This window comes from Lissotriton vulgaris, unplaced genomic scaffold (assembly GCF_964263255.1).
Source record: "Lissotriton vulgaris unplaced genomic scaffold, aLisVul1.2 SCAFFOLD_1851, whole genome shotgun sequence".
Classification (NCBI taxonomy): Eukaryota; Metazoa; Chordata; class Amphibia; order Caudata; family Salamandridae; genus Lissotriton; species Lissotriton vulgaris.
The window spans coordinates 494,792-506,886 of record NW_028240813.1 but is presented as its reverse complement, the minus strand read 5'-3'; the positions used below and the strand labels follow the sequence as shown (position 1 = coordinate 506,886).

General features: G+C 40.1%; 9 non-coding genes across 9 annotated transcripts; all 9 read left to right on the top strand.

Moving 5' to 3' along the window:
* The first annotated feature begins 914 nt into the window (after positions 1-914).
* On the top strand, positions 915-986 carry TRNAP-UGG (transfer RNA proline (anticodon UGG)). The gene has a single exon. It is a non-coding gene; the product is annotated as a tRNA-Pro (tRNA).
* A 300-nt stretch (positions 987-1,286) lies between these two features.
* Positions 1,287-1,359, top strand: TRNAV-CAC (transfer RNA valine (anticodon CAC)). Its single transcript has one exon. It is a non-coding gene; the product is annotated as a tRNA-Val (tRNA).
* A 2,151-nt stretch (positions 1,360-3,510) lies between these two features.
* TRNAP-UGG (transfer RNA proline (anticodon UGG)) lies at positions 3,511-3,582 on the top strand. Its single transcript has one exon. It is a non-coding gene; the product is annotated as a tRNA-Pro (tRNA).
* A 300-nt stretch (positions 3,583-3,882) lies between these two features.
* On the top strand, positions 3,883-3,955 carry TRNAV-CAC (transfer RNA valine (anticodon CAC)). Its single transcript has one exon. It is a non-coding gene; the product is annotated as a tRNA-Val (tRNA).
* Positions 3,956-6,118: 2,163 nt separating this feature from the next.
* TRNAP-UGG (transfer RNA proline (anticodon UGG)) lies at positions 6,119-6,190 on the top strand. The gene has a single exon. It is a non-coding gene; the product is annotated as a tRNA-Pro (tRNA).
* Positions 6,191-6,490: 300 nt separating this feature from the next.
* TRNAV-CAC (transfer RNA valine (anticodon CAC)) lies at positions 6,491-6,563 on the top strand. Its single transcript has one exon. It is a non-coding gene; the product is annotated as a tRNA-Val (tRNA).
* Positions 6,564-9,114: 2,551 nt separating this feature from the next.
* TRNAV-CAC (transfer RNA valine (anticodon CAC)) lies at positions 9,115-9,187 on the top strand. The gene has a single exon. It is a non-coding gene; the product is annotated as a tRNA-Val (tRNA).
* A 2,174-nt stretch (positions 9,188-11,361) lies between these two features.
* On the top strand, positions 11,362-11,433 carry TRNAP-UGG (transfer RNA proline (anticodon UGG)). The gene has a single exon. It is a non-coding gene; the product is annotated as a tRNA-Pro (tRNA).
* A 300-nt stretch (positions 11,434-11,733) lies between these two features.
* Positions 11,734-11,806, top strand: TRNAV-CAC (transfer RNA valine (anticodon CAC)). Its single transcript has one exon. It is a non-coding gene; the product is annotated as a tRNA-Val (tRNA).
* Positions 11,807-12,095: the final 289 nt, after the last annotated feature.

Here is a 12,095-nt window from a genome sequence, read left to right as displayed (position 1 = left end):
ATTCAACAAAATGTGGCATCATAAGCAGCATTCTACTGCCATAGACTGGGCGGAAAAAACATTTAGAATTTCACTGAAAAAGAAAAAAAGCATACTTAGGCAGAGCTTTCTGGACAGTAAGGACATTAGAGTAAGTGATGAATAAGCACTGCTTTTGTTAATTTACATAGGCAGAACAGAGACTGCTGGGAAAAGCCTGAAATTAAAGGCCCAGAAAATGCCTGCTTCTGGATAGAACACTAAGAAGGGTTGAAAGTTTTTTCTCTGACCCTGGCCACTCTTACAAGCAATCCTATGATAGTCAGAAGGACCCACACTAAAAAGGAAGGGACAGCCATTTGGACCCTTTCCACCTTTTCTATATCTCGCCTGATCGAGCCTGATCGAGCGCTGATTGAGCGGATTAGCACATGTACTTCTCATTTTGGGAAGGTATTGCTTAGCTTGCTACCAGCAGCTCAGTTATGTTATGATGTTAGAGGCTTGCAAGGAATGCTTTAGTCCTGCATTAGGCCGTTTTTATTGCTACTTGCATTCAAGGGAAAGATAATTAGCCAGAATCTGTGGCCCAGTTATTCATCTTGGCATTCCGATTTGCACAAAGGGAATAAGCATTTGAGAGAAAATGCAACATGTGTTTCTTATGTTGCTATGAACAGCTTTTTATCCTTTCTCTTTAGGGTCTAGCCAATGCAGAAATAGATAAATAAGTGCTGACTTTCTGTAAGACGTGTCCAATGCTGGGACAAAATAAAAGGGGACACTTATAAATGATAGTGATATCATTTGAGAAAGGGTAAGTTGACACTGAATTTCATGTATATTCACAGACCAAGCATGAAAAAGTCCCCAGCATGATCTTCATTGCGTGCTTAGAGCTGGTATCAGCTTTTCAGAGGTGCGGGCCTTTCGAAGGCTCGTTGGTCTAGGGGTATGATTCTCGCTTTGGGTGCGAGAGGTCCCGGGTTCAAATCCCGGACGAGCCCTTTCATAGGTGCTTTTTTAAAGTAGTATTGCAGTATGCATTTCAAAGCCAATATCAATTTTCTCTTTGCAGTAGTGGATGAATATTTGCTAGAGTCTCATGCTTTTAACCTTGCCCTGCCTGAGCAAATAGGAAACATTTCTCTTTAAGCATTTTGCAAAAATGCTGAACTTGCATGGCATATACAAGCGTTCAGCTAGGGCTGTCTGGGAAGGTTGCATGAAAGAAATCTAAAACCAGAGGCCCTTGGAATAGCCTGTTTTGAGAAGTTTCATCACAGAAGAATCAACTGTAGACATCTGTTTCTGTAGTGTAGTGGTTATCACGTTCGCCTCACACGCGAAAGGTCCCCGGTTCGAAACCGGGCAGAAACAGTTGTTATATTGTCTTGGCTGCAATGTTGAGAGGTGCCGTTTTGCCATGAAATTGTCCAGGCCCTGAAGATGGTTTCATGCAGACTCGTTCCAAGAAAGTGAATTCTCTTAAAAACACTAAAGTAATTGGCATGTGGATGTATCTGTTGATTCACAGACCTCGCTTTGAAAAGAGCCCTGCATTCTGTTCATTGCTCACCTAGAACACGCATTAACTTTGGGAATTGTTGGCACCAACAGGCATCTTAGTTTAGTGGAGTGTTTCTGGTGTTTAAGTGCAGAAGCCCTGGGCTCAATTCCTCGGTGACCCTTCTCAAGGTGATGATACAAATGCATCGTCACCTTTAAGTTTAATGTCAGAATTGTTTATTTCTATTTGGTGGTGTATGAATGCTTGCAATAGTATGTTGATTTTTTCTAGCCTTGAATGAATAAAAGCAAATCACTCCTCTTTATGTATTTTTCTAATACATTGATATTTGCATCTCCTTTCCTAGCCTGCATTTTTCATTATCTTACAGGCTGTATATAATAAGTATCAATTCAGGGGCCCTTCTTCTACTCAATTCACAACTGTTCTATCCCGGCATTGATAAGCAATCTACATCTGCTTCTGTTGTGTATTGGTTATCATGTTTACCTGACGTGTGAAAGCCCCATGTTTGACAGTGCGCGTTAACAAAGAGACCAATGATTTTTATTAAAAGTTGTCATGTGTTTTTGTTACCTTGCACCGGCCAAAAAGTGCCGGAAATGACTTCATTTGCAGTCACTTGAAAAGTAGGGATTCTCAAATAAATGGTAAGAGGTTGGAACAAATCTAAAGGAATGCATGGCATATCTATATGTATGTGTACGCAGGTATCCATATATAAAGATAGATAGATAGATAGATAGATAGATAGATAGATAGATAGATAGATAGATAGATAGATAGATAGATAGATAGATAGATAGATAGATAGATAGATAGATAGATAGATAGATAGATAGATAGATAGATAGATAGATAGATAGATAGATAGATAGATAGATATTGGGAGAGAGAGAGCGTTACTATAAACTGAGACTTTATTTTCCATCAAGCTGTCTTTCCTTTCCTTCAGGAGCAGAATGTTCTGATCATCAGCGCTCCAGAATCTAGTGCTTGGTTGGCAAGCATCACACATTGTGATGTGTTAGCTAAGAGTTCCATGTCGTTCAGACTCATATATTCCTCTGTAGTTGTACCTTGGGGATTCAACAAAATGTGGCATCATAAGCAGCATTCTACTGCCATAGACTGGGCGGAAAAAACATTTAGAATTTCACTGAAAAAGAAAAAAAGCATACTTAGGCAGAGCTTTCTGGACAGTAAGGACATTAGAGTAAGTGATGAATAAGCACTGCTTTTGTTAATTTACATAGGCAGAACAGAGACTGCTGGGAAAAGCCTGAAATTAAAGGCCCAGAAAATGCCTGCTTCTGGATAGAACACTAAGAAGGGTTGAAAGTTTTTTCTCTGACCCTGGCCACTCTTACAAGCAATCCTATGATAGTCAGAAGGACCCACACTAAAAAGGAAGGGACAGCCATTTGGACCCTTTCCACCTTTTCTATATCTCGCCTGATCGAGCCTGATCGAGCGCTGATTGAGCGGATTAGCACATGTACTTCTCATTTTGGGAAGGTATTGCTTAGCTTGCTACCAGCAGCTCAGTTATGTTATGATGTTAGAGGCTTGCAAGGAATGCTTTAGTCCTGCATTAGGCCGTTTTTATTGCTACTTGCATTCAATTGAAAGATAATTAGCCAGAATCTGTGGCCCAGTTATTCATCTTGGCATTCCGATTTGCACAAAGGGAATAAGCATTTGAGAGAAAATGCAACATGTGTTTCTTATGTTGCTATGAACAGCTTTTTATCCTTTCTCTTTAGGGTCTAGCCAATGCAGAAATAGATAAATAAGTGCTGACTTTCTGTAAGACGTGTCCAATGCTGGGACAAAATAAAAGGGGACACTTATAAATGATAGTGATATCATTTGAGAAAGGGTAAGTTGACACTGAATTTCATGTATATTCACAGACCAAGCATGAAAAAGTCCCCAGCATGATCTTCATTGCGTGCTTAGAGCTGGTATTAGCTTTTCAGAGGTGCGGGCCTTTCGAAGGCTCGTTGGTCTAGGGGTATGATTCTCGCTTTGGGTGCGAGAGGTCCCGGGTTCAAATCCCGGACGAGCCCTTTCATTGGTGCTTTTTTAAAGTAGTATTGCAGTATGCATTTCAAAGCCAATATCAATTTTCTCTTTGCAGTAGTGGATGAATATTTGCTAGAGTCTCATGCTATTAACCTTGCCCTGCCTGAGCAAATAGGAAACATTTCTCTTTAAGCATTTTGCAAAAATGCTGAACTTGCATGGCATATACAAGCGTTCAGCTAGGGCTGTCTGGGAAGGTTGCATGAAAGAAATCTAAAACCAGAGGCCCTTGGAATAGCCTGTTTTGAGAAGTTTCATCACAGAAGAATCAACTGTAGACATCTGTTTCTGTAGTGTAGTGGTTATCACGTTCGCCTCACACGCGAAAGGTCCCCGGTTCGAAACCGGGCAGAAACAGTTGTTATATTGTCTTGGCTGCAATGTTGAGAGGTGCCGTTTTGCCATGAAATTGTCCAGGCCCTGAAGATGGTTTCATGCAGACTCGTTCCAAGAAAGTGAATTCTCTTAAAAACACTAAAGTAATTGGCATGTGGATGTATCTGTTGATTCACAGACCTCGCTTTGAAAAGAGCCCTGCATTCTGTTCATTGCTCACCTAGAACACGCATTAACTTTGGGAATTGTTGGCACCAACAGGCATCTTAGTTTAGTGGAGTGTTTCTGGTGTTTAAGTGCAGAAGCCCTGGGCTCAATTCCTCGGTGACCCTTCTCAAGGTGATGATACAAATGCATCGTCACCTTTACGTTTAATGTCAGAATTGTTTATTTCTATTTGGTGGTGTATGAATGCTTGCAATAGTATGTTGATTTTTTCTAGCCTTGAATGAATAAAAGCAAATCACTCCTCTTTATGTATTTTTCTAATACATTGATATTTGCATCTCCTTTCCTAGCCTGCATTTTTCATTATCTTACAGGCTGTATATAATAAGTATCAATTCAGGGGCCCTTCTTCTACTCAATTCACAACTGTTCTATCCCGGCATTGATAAGCAATCTACATCTGCTTCTGTTGTGTATTGGTTATCATGTTTACCTGACGTGTGAAAGCCCCATGTTTGACAGTGCGCGTTAACAAAGAGACCAATGATTTTTATTAAAAGTTGTCATGTGTTTTTGTTACCTTGCACCGGCCAAAAAGTGCCGGAAATGACTTCATTTGCAGTCACTTGAAAAGTAGGGATTCTCAAATAAATGGTAAGAGGTTGGAACAAATCTAAAGGAATGCATGGCATATCTATATGTATGTGTACGCAGGTATCCATATATAAAGATAGATAGATAGATAGATAGATAGATAGATAGATAGATAGATAGATAGATAGATAGATAGATAGATAGATAGATAGATAGATAGATAGATAGATAGATAGATAGATAGATAGATAGATAGATAGATAGATAGATAGATAGATAGATAGATAGATAGATAGATAGATAGATATTGGGAGAGAGAGAGCGTTACTATAAACTGAGACTTTATTTTCCATCAAGCTGTCTTTCCTTTCCTTCAGGAGCAGAATGTTCTGATCATCAGCGCTCCAGAATCTAGTGCTTGGTTGGCAAGCATCACACATTGTGATGTGTTAGCTAAGAGTTCCATGTCGTTCAGACTCATATATTCCTCTGTAGTTGTACCTTGGTGATTCAACAAAATGTGGCATCATAAGCAGCATTCTACTGCCATAGACTGGGCGGAAAAAACATTTAGAATTTCACTGAAAAAGAAAAAAAGCATACTTAGGCAGAGCTTTCTGGACAGTAAGGACATTAGAGTAAGTGATGAATAAGCACTGCTTTTGTTAATTTACATAGGCAGAACAGAGACTGCTGGGAAAAGCCTGAAATTAAAGGCCCAGAAAATGCCTGCTTCTGGATAGAACACTAAGAAGGGTTGAAAGTTTTTTCTCTGACCCTGGCCACTCTTACAAGCAATCCTATGATAGTCAGAAGGACCCACCCTAAAAAGGAAGGGACAGCCATTTGGACCCTTTCCACCTTTTCTATATCTCGCCTGATCGAGCCTGATCGAGCGCTGATTGAGCGGATTAGCACATGTACTTCTCATTTTGGGAAGGTATTGCTTAGCTTGCTACCAGCAGCTCAGTTATGTTATGATGTTAGAGGCTTGCATGGAATGCTTTAGTCCTGCATTAGGCCGTTTTTATTGCTACTTGCATTCAAGGGAAAGATAATTAGCCAGAATCTGTGGCCCAGGTATTCACCTTGGCATTCCGATTTGCACAAAGGGAATAAGCATTTGAGAGAAAATGCAACATGTGTTTCTTATGTTGCTATGAACAGCTTTTTATTCTTTCTCTTTAGGGTCTAGCCAATGCAGAAATAGATAAATAAGTGCTGACTTTCTGTAAGACGTGTCCAATGCTGGGACAAAATAAAAGGGGACACTTATAAATGATAGTGATATCATTTGAGAAAGGGTAAGTTGACACTGAATTTCATGTATATTCACAGACCAAGCATGAAAAAGTCCCCAGCATGATCTTCATTGCGTGCTTAGAGCTGGTATTAGCTTTTCAGAGGTGCGGGCCTTTCGAAGGCTCGTTGGTCTAGGGGTATGATTCTCGCTTTGGGTGCGAGAGGTCCCGGGTTCAAATCCCGGACGAGCCCTTTCATTGGTGCTTTTTTAAAGTAGTATTGCAGTATGCATTTCAAAGCCAATATCAATTTTCTCTTTGCAGTAGTGGATGAATATTTGCTAGAGTCTCATGCTTTTAACCTTGCCCTGCCTGAGCAAATAGGAAACATTTCTCTTTAAGCATTTTGCAAAAATGCTGAACTTGCATGGCATATACAAGCGTTCAGCTAGGGCTGTCTGGGAAGGTTGCATGAAAGAAATCTAAAACCAGAGGCCCTTGGAATAGCCTGTTTTGAGAAGTTTCATCACAGAAGAATCAACTGTAGACATCTGTTTCTGTAGTGTAGTGGTTATCACATTCGCCTCACACGCGAAAGGTCCCCGGTTCGAAACCGGGCAGAAACAGTTGTTATATTGTCTTGGCTGCAATGTTGAGAGGTGCCGTTTTGCCATGAAATTGTCCAGGCCCTGAAGATGGTTTCATGCAGACTCGTTCCAAGAAAGTGAATTCTCTTAAAAACACTAAAGTAATTGGCATGTGGATGTATCTGTTGATTCACAGACCTCGCTTTGAAAAGAGCCCTGCATTCTGTTCATTGCTCACCTAGAACACGCATTAACTTTGGGAATTGTTGGCACCAACAGGCATCTTAGTTTAGTGGAGTGTTTCTGGTGTTTAAGTGCAGAAGCCCTGGGCTCAATTCCTCGGTGACCCTTCTCAAGGTGATGATACAAATGCATCGTCACCTTTACGTTTAATGTCAGAATTGTTTATTTCTATTTGGTGGTGTATGAATGCTTGCAATAGTATGTTGATTTTTTCTAGCCTTGAATGAATAAAAGCAAATCACTCCTCTTTATGTATTTTTCTAATACATTGATATTTGCATCTCCTTTCCTAGCCTGCATTTTTCATTATCTTACAGGCTGTATATAATAAGTATCAATTCAGGGGCCCTTCTTCTACTCAATTCACAACTGTTCTATCCCGGCATTGATAAGCAATCTACATCTGCTTCTGTTGTGTATTGGTTATCATGTTTACCTGACGTGTGAAAGCCCCATGTTTGACAGTGCGCGTTAACAAAGAGACCAATGATTTTTATTAAAAGTTGTCATGTGTTTTTGTTACCTTGCACCGGCCAAAAAGTGCCGGAAATGACTTCATTTGCAGTCACTTGAAAAGTAGGGATTCTCAAATAAATGGTAAGAGGTTGGAACAAATCTAAAGGAATGCATGGCATATCTATATGTATGTGTACGCAGGTATCCATATATAAAGATAGATAGATAGATAGATAGATAGATAGATAGATAGATAGATAGATAGATAGATAGATAGATAGATAGATAGATAGATAGATAGATAGATAGATAGATAGATAGATAGATAGATAGATAGATAGATAGATAGATAGATAGATAGATAGATAGATAGATAGATAGATAGATAGATAGATAGATAGATATTGGGAGAGAGAGAGCGTTACTATAAACTGAGACTTTATTTTCCATCAAGCTGTCTTTCCTTTCCTTCAGGAGCAGAATGTTCTGATCATCAGCGCTCCAGAATCTAGTGCTTGGTTGGCAAGCATCACACATTGTGATGTGTTAGCTAAGAGTTCCATGTCGTTCAGACTCATATATTCCTCTGTAGTTGTACCTTGGTGATTCAACAAAATGTGGCATCATAAGCAGCATTCTACTGCCATAGACTGGGCAGAAAAAACATTTAGAATTTCACTGAAAAAGAAAAAAAGCATACTTAGGCAGAGCTTTTTGGACAGTAAGGACATTAGAGTAAGTGATGAATAAGCACTGCTTTTGTTAATTTACATAGGCAGAACAGAGACTGCTGGGAAAAGCCTGAAATTAAAGGCCCAGAAAATGCCTGCTTCTGGATAGAACACTAAGAAGGGTTGAAAGTTTTTTCTCTGACCCTGGCCACTCTTACAAGCAATCCTATGATAGTCAGAAGGACCCACCCTAAAAAGGAAGGGACAGCCATTTGGACCCTTTCCACCTTTTCTATATCTCGCCTGATCGAGCCTGATCGAGCGCTGATTGAGCGGATTAGCACATGTACTTCTCATTTTGGGAAGGTATTGCTTAGCTTGCTACCAGCAGCTCAGTTATGTTATGATGTTAGAGGCTTGCATGGAATGCTTTAGTCCTGCATTAGGCCGTTTTTATTGCTACTTGCATTCAAGGGAAAGATAATTAGCCAGAATCTGTGGCCCAGTTATTCACCTTGGCATTCCGATTTGCACAAAGGGAATAAGCATTTGAGAGAAAATGCAACATGTGTTTCTTATGTTGCTATGAACAGCTTTTTATTCTTTCTCTTTAGGGTCTAGCCAATGCAGAAATAGATAAATAAGTGCTGACTTTCTGTAAGACGTGTCCAATGCTGGGACAAAATAAAAAGGGACACTTATAAATGATAGTGATATCATTTGAGAAAGGGTAAGTTGACACTGAATTTCATGTATATTCACAGACCAAGCATGAAAAAGTCCCCAGCATGATCTTCATTGCGTGCTTAGAGCTGGTATTAGCTTTTCAGAGGTGCGGGCCTTTCGAAGGCTCGTTGGTCTAGGGGTATGATTCTCGCTTTGGGTGCGAGAAGTCCCGGGTTCAAATCCCGGACGAGCCCTTTCATTGGTGCTTTTTTAAAGTAGTATTGCAGTATGCATTTCAAAGCCAATATCAATTTTCTCTTTGCAGTAGTGGATGAATATTTGCTAGAGTCTCATGCTTTTAACCTTGCCCTGCCTGAGCAAATAGGAAACATTTCTCTTTAAGCATTTTGCAAAAATGCTGAACTTGCATGGCATATACAAGCGTTCAGCTAGGGCTGTCTGGGAAGGTTGCATGAAAGAAATCTAAAACCAGAGGCCCTTGGAATAGCCTGTTTTGAGAAGTTTCATCACAGAAGAATCAACTGTAGACATCTGTTTCTGTAGTGTAGTGGTTATCACGTTCGCCTCACACGCGAAAGGTCCCCGGTTTGAAACCGGGCAGAAACAGTTGTTATATTGTCTTGGCTGCAATGTTGAGAGGTGCCGTTTTGCCATGAAATTGTCCAGGCCCTGAAGATGGTTTCATGCAGACTCGTTCCAAGAAAGTGAATTCTCTTAAAAACACTAAAGTAATTGGCATGTGGATGTATCTGTTGATTCACAGACCTCGCTTTGAAAAGAGCCCTGCATTCTGTTCATTGCTCACCTAGAACACGCATTAACTTTGGGAATTGTTGGCACCAACAGGCATCTTAGTTTAGTGGAGTGTTTCTGGTGTTTAAGTGCAGAAGCCCTGGGCTCAATTCCTCGGTGACCCTTCTCAAGGTGATGATACAAATGCATCGTCACCTTTACGTTTAATGTCAGAATTGTTTATTTCTATTTGGTGGTGTATGAATGCTTGCAATAGTATGTTGATTTTTTCTAGCCTTGAATGAATAAAAGCAAATCACTCCTCTTTATGTATTTTTCTAATACATTGATATTTGCATCTCCTTTCCTAGCCTGCATTTTTCATTATCTTACAGGCTGTATATAATAAGTATCAATTCAGGGGCCCTTCTTCTACTCAATTCACAACTGTTCTATCCCGGCATTGATAAGCAATCTACATCTGCTTCTGTTGTGTATTGGTTATCATGTTTACCTGACGTGTGAAAGCCCCATGTTTGACAGTGCGCGTTAACAAAGAGACCAATGATTTTTATTAAAAGTTGTCATGTGTTTTTGTTACCTTGCACCGGCCAAAAAGTGCCGGAAATGACTTCATTTGCAGTCACTTGAAAAGTAGGGATTCTCAAATAAATGGTAAGAGGTTGGAACAAATCTAAAGGAATGCATGGCATATCTATATGTATGTGTACGCAGGTATCCATATATAAGATAGATAGATAGATAGATAGATAGATAGATAGATAGATAGATAGATAGATAGATAGATAGATAGATAGATAGATAGATAGATAGATAGATAGATAGATAGATAGATAGATAGATAGATAGATAGATAGATAGATAGATAGATAGATAGATAGATAGATAGATAGATAGATAGATAGATAGATATTGGGAGAGAGAGAGCGTTACTATAAACTGAGACTTTATTTTCCATCAAGCTGTCTTTCCTTTCCTTCAGGAGCAGAATGTTCTGATCATCAGCGCTCCAGAATCTAGTGCTTGGTTGGCAAGCATCACACATTGTGATGTGTTAGCTAAGAGTTCCATGTCGTTCAGACTCATATATTCCTCTGTAGTTGTACCTTGGTGATTCAACAAAATGTGGCATCATAAGCAGCATTCTACTGCCATAGACTGGGCAGAAAAAACATTTAGAATTTCACTGAAAAAGAAAAAAAGCATACTTAGGCAGAGCTTTCTGGACAGTAAGGACATTAGAGTAAGTGATGAATAAGCACTGCTTTTGTTAATTTACATAGGCAGAACAGAGACTGCTGGGAAAAGCCTGAAATTAAAGGCCCAGAAAATGCCTGCTTCTGGATAGAACACTAAGAAGGGTTGAAAGTTTTTTCTCTGACCCTGGCCACTCTTACAAGCAATCCTATGATAGTCAGAAGGACCCACCCTAAAAAGGAAGGGACAGCCATTTGGACCCTTTCCACCTTTTCTATATCTCGCCTGATCGAGCCTGATCGAGCGCTGATTGAGCGGATTAGCACATGTACTTCTCATTTTGGGAAGGTATTGCTTAGCTTGCTACCAGCAGCTCAGTTATGTTATGATGTTAGAGGCTTGCATGGAATGCTTTAGTCCTGCATTAGGCCGTTTTTATTGCTACTTGCATTCAAGGGAAAGATAATTAGCCAGAATCTGTGGCCCAGGTATTCACCTTGGCATTCCGATTTGCACAAAGGGAATAAGCATTTGAGAGAAAATGCAACATGTGTTTCTTATGTTGCTATGAACAGCTTTTTATTCTTTCTCTTTAGGGTCTAGCCAATGCAGAAATAGATAAATAAGTGCTGACTTTCTGTAAGACGTGTCCAATGCTGGGACAAAATAAAAGGGGACACTTATAAATGATAGTGATATCATTTGAGAAAGGGTAAGTTGACACTGAATTTCATGTATATTCACAGACCAAGCATGAAAAAGTCCCCAGCATGATCTTCATTGCGTGCTTAGAGCTGGTATTAGCTTTTCAGAGGTGCGGGCCTTTCGAAGGCTCGTTGGTCTAGGGGTATGATTCTCGCTTTGGGTGCGAGAGGTCCCGGGTTCAAATCCCGGACGAGCCCTTTCATTGGTGCTTTTTTAAAGTAGTATTGCAGTATGCATTTCAAAGCCAATATCAATTTTCTCTTTGCAGTAGTGGATGAATATTTGCTAGAGTCTCATGCTTTTAACCTTGCCCTGCCTGAGCAAATAGGAAACATTTCTCTTTAAGCATTTTGCAAAAATGCTGAACTTGCATGGCATATACAAGCGTTCAGCTAGGGCTGTCTGGGAAGGTTGCATGAAAGAAATCTAAAACCAGAGGCCCTTGGAATAGCCTGTTTTGAGAAGTTTCATCACAGAAGAATCAACTGTAGACATCTGTTTCTGTAGTGTAGTGGTTATCACATTCGCCTCACACGCGAAAGGTCCCCGGTTCGAAACCGGGCAGAAACAGTTGTTATATTGTCTTGGCTGCAATGTTGAGAGGTGCCGTTTTGCCATGAAATTGTCCAGGCCCTGAAGATGGTTTCATGCAGACTCGTTCCAAGAAAGTGAATTCTCTTAAAAACACTAAAGTAATTGGCATGTGGATGTATCTGTTGATTCACAGACCTCGCTTTGAAAAGAGCCCTGCATTCTGTTCATTGCTCACCTAGAACACGCATTAACTTTGGGAATTGTTGGCACCAACAGGCATCTTAGTTTAGTGGAGTGTTTCTGGTGTTTAAGTGCAGAAGCCCTG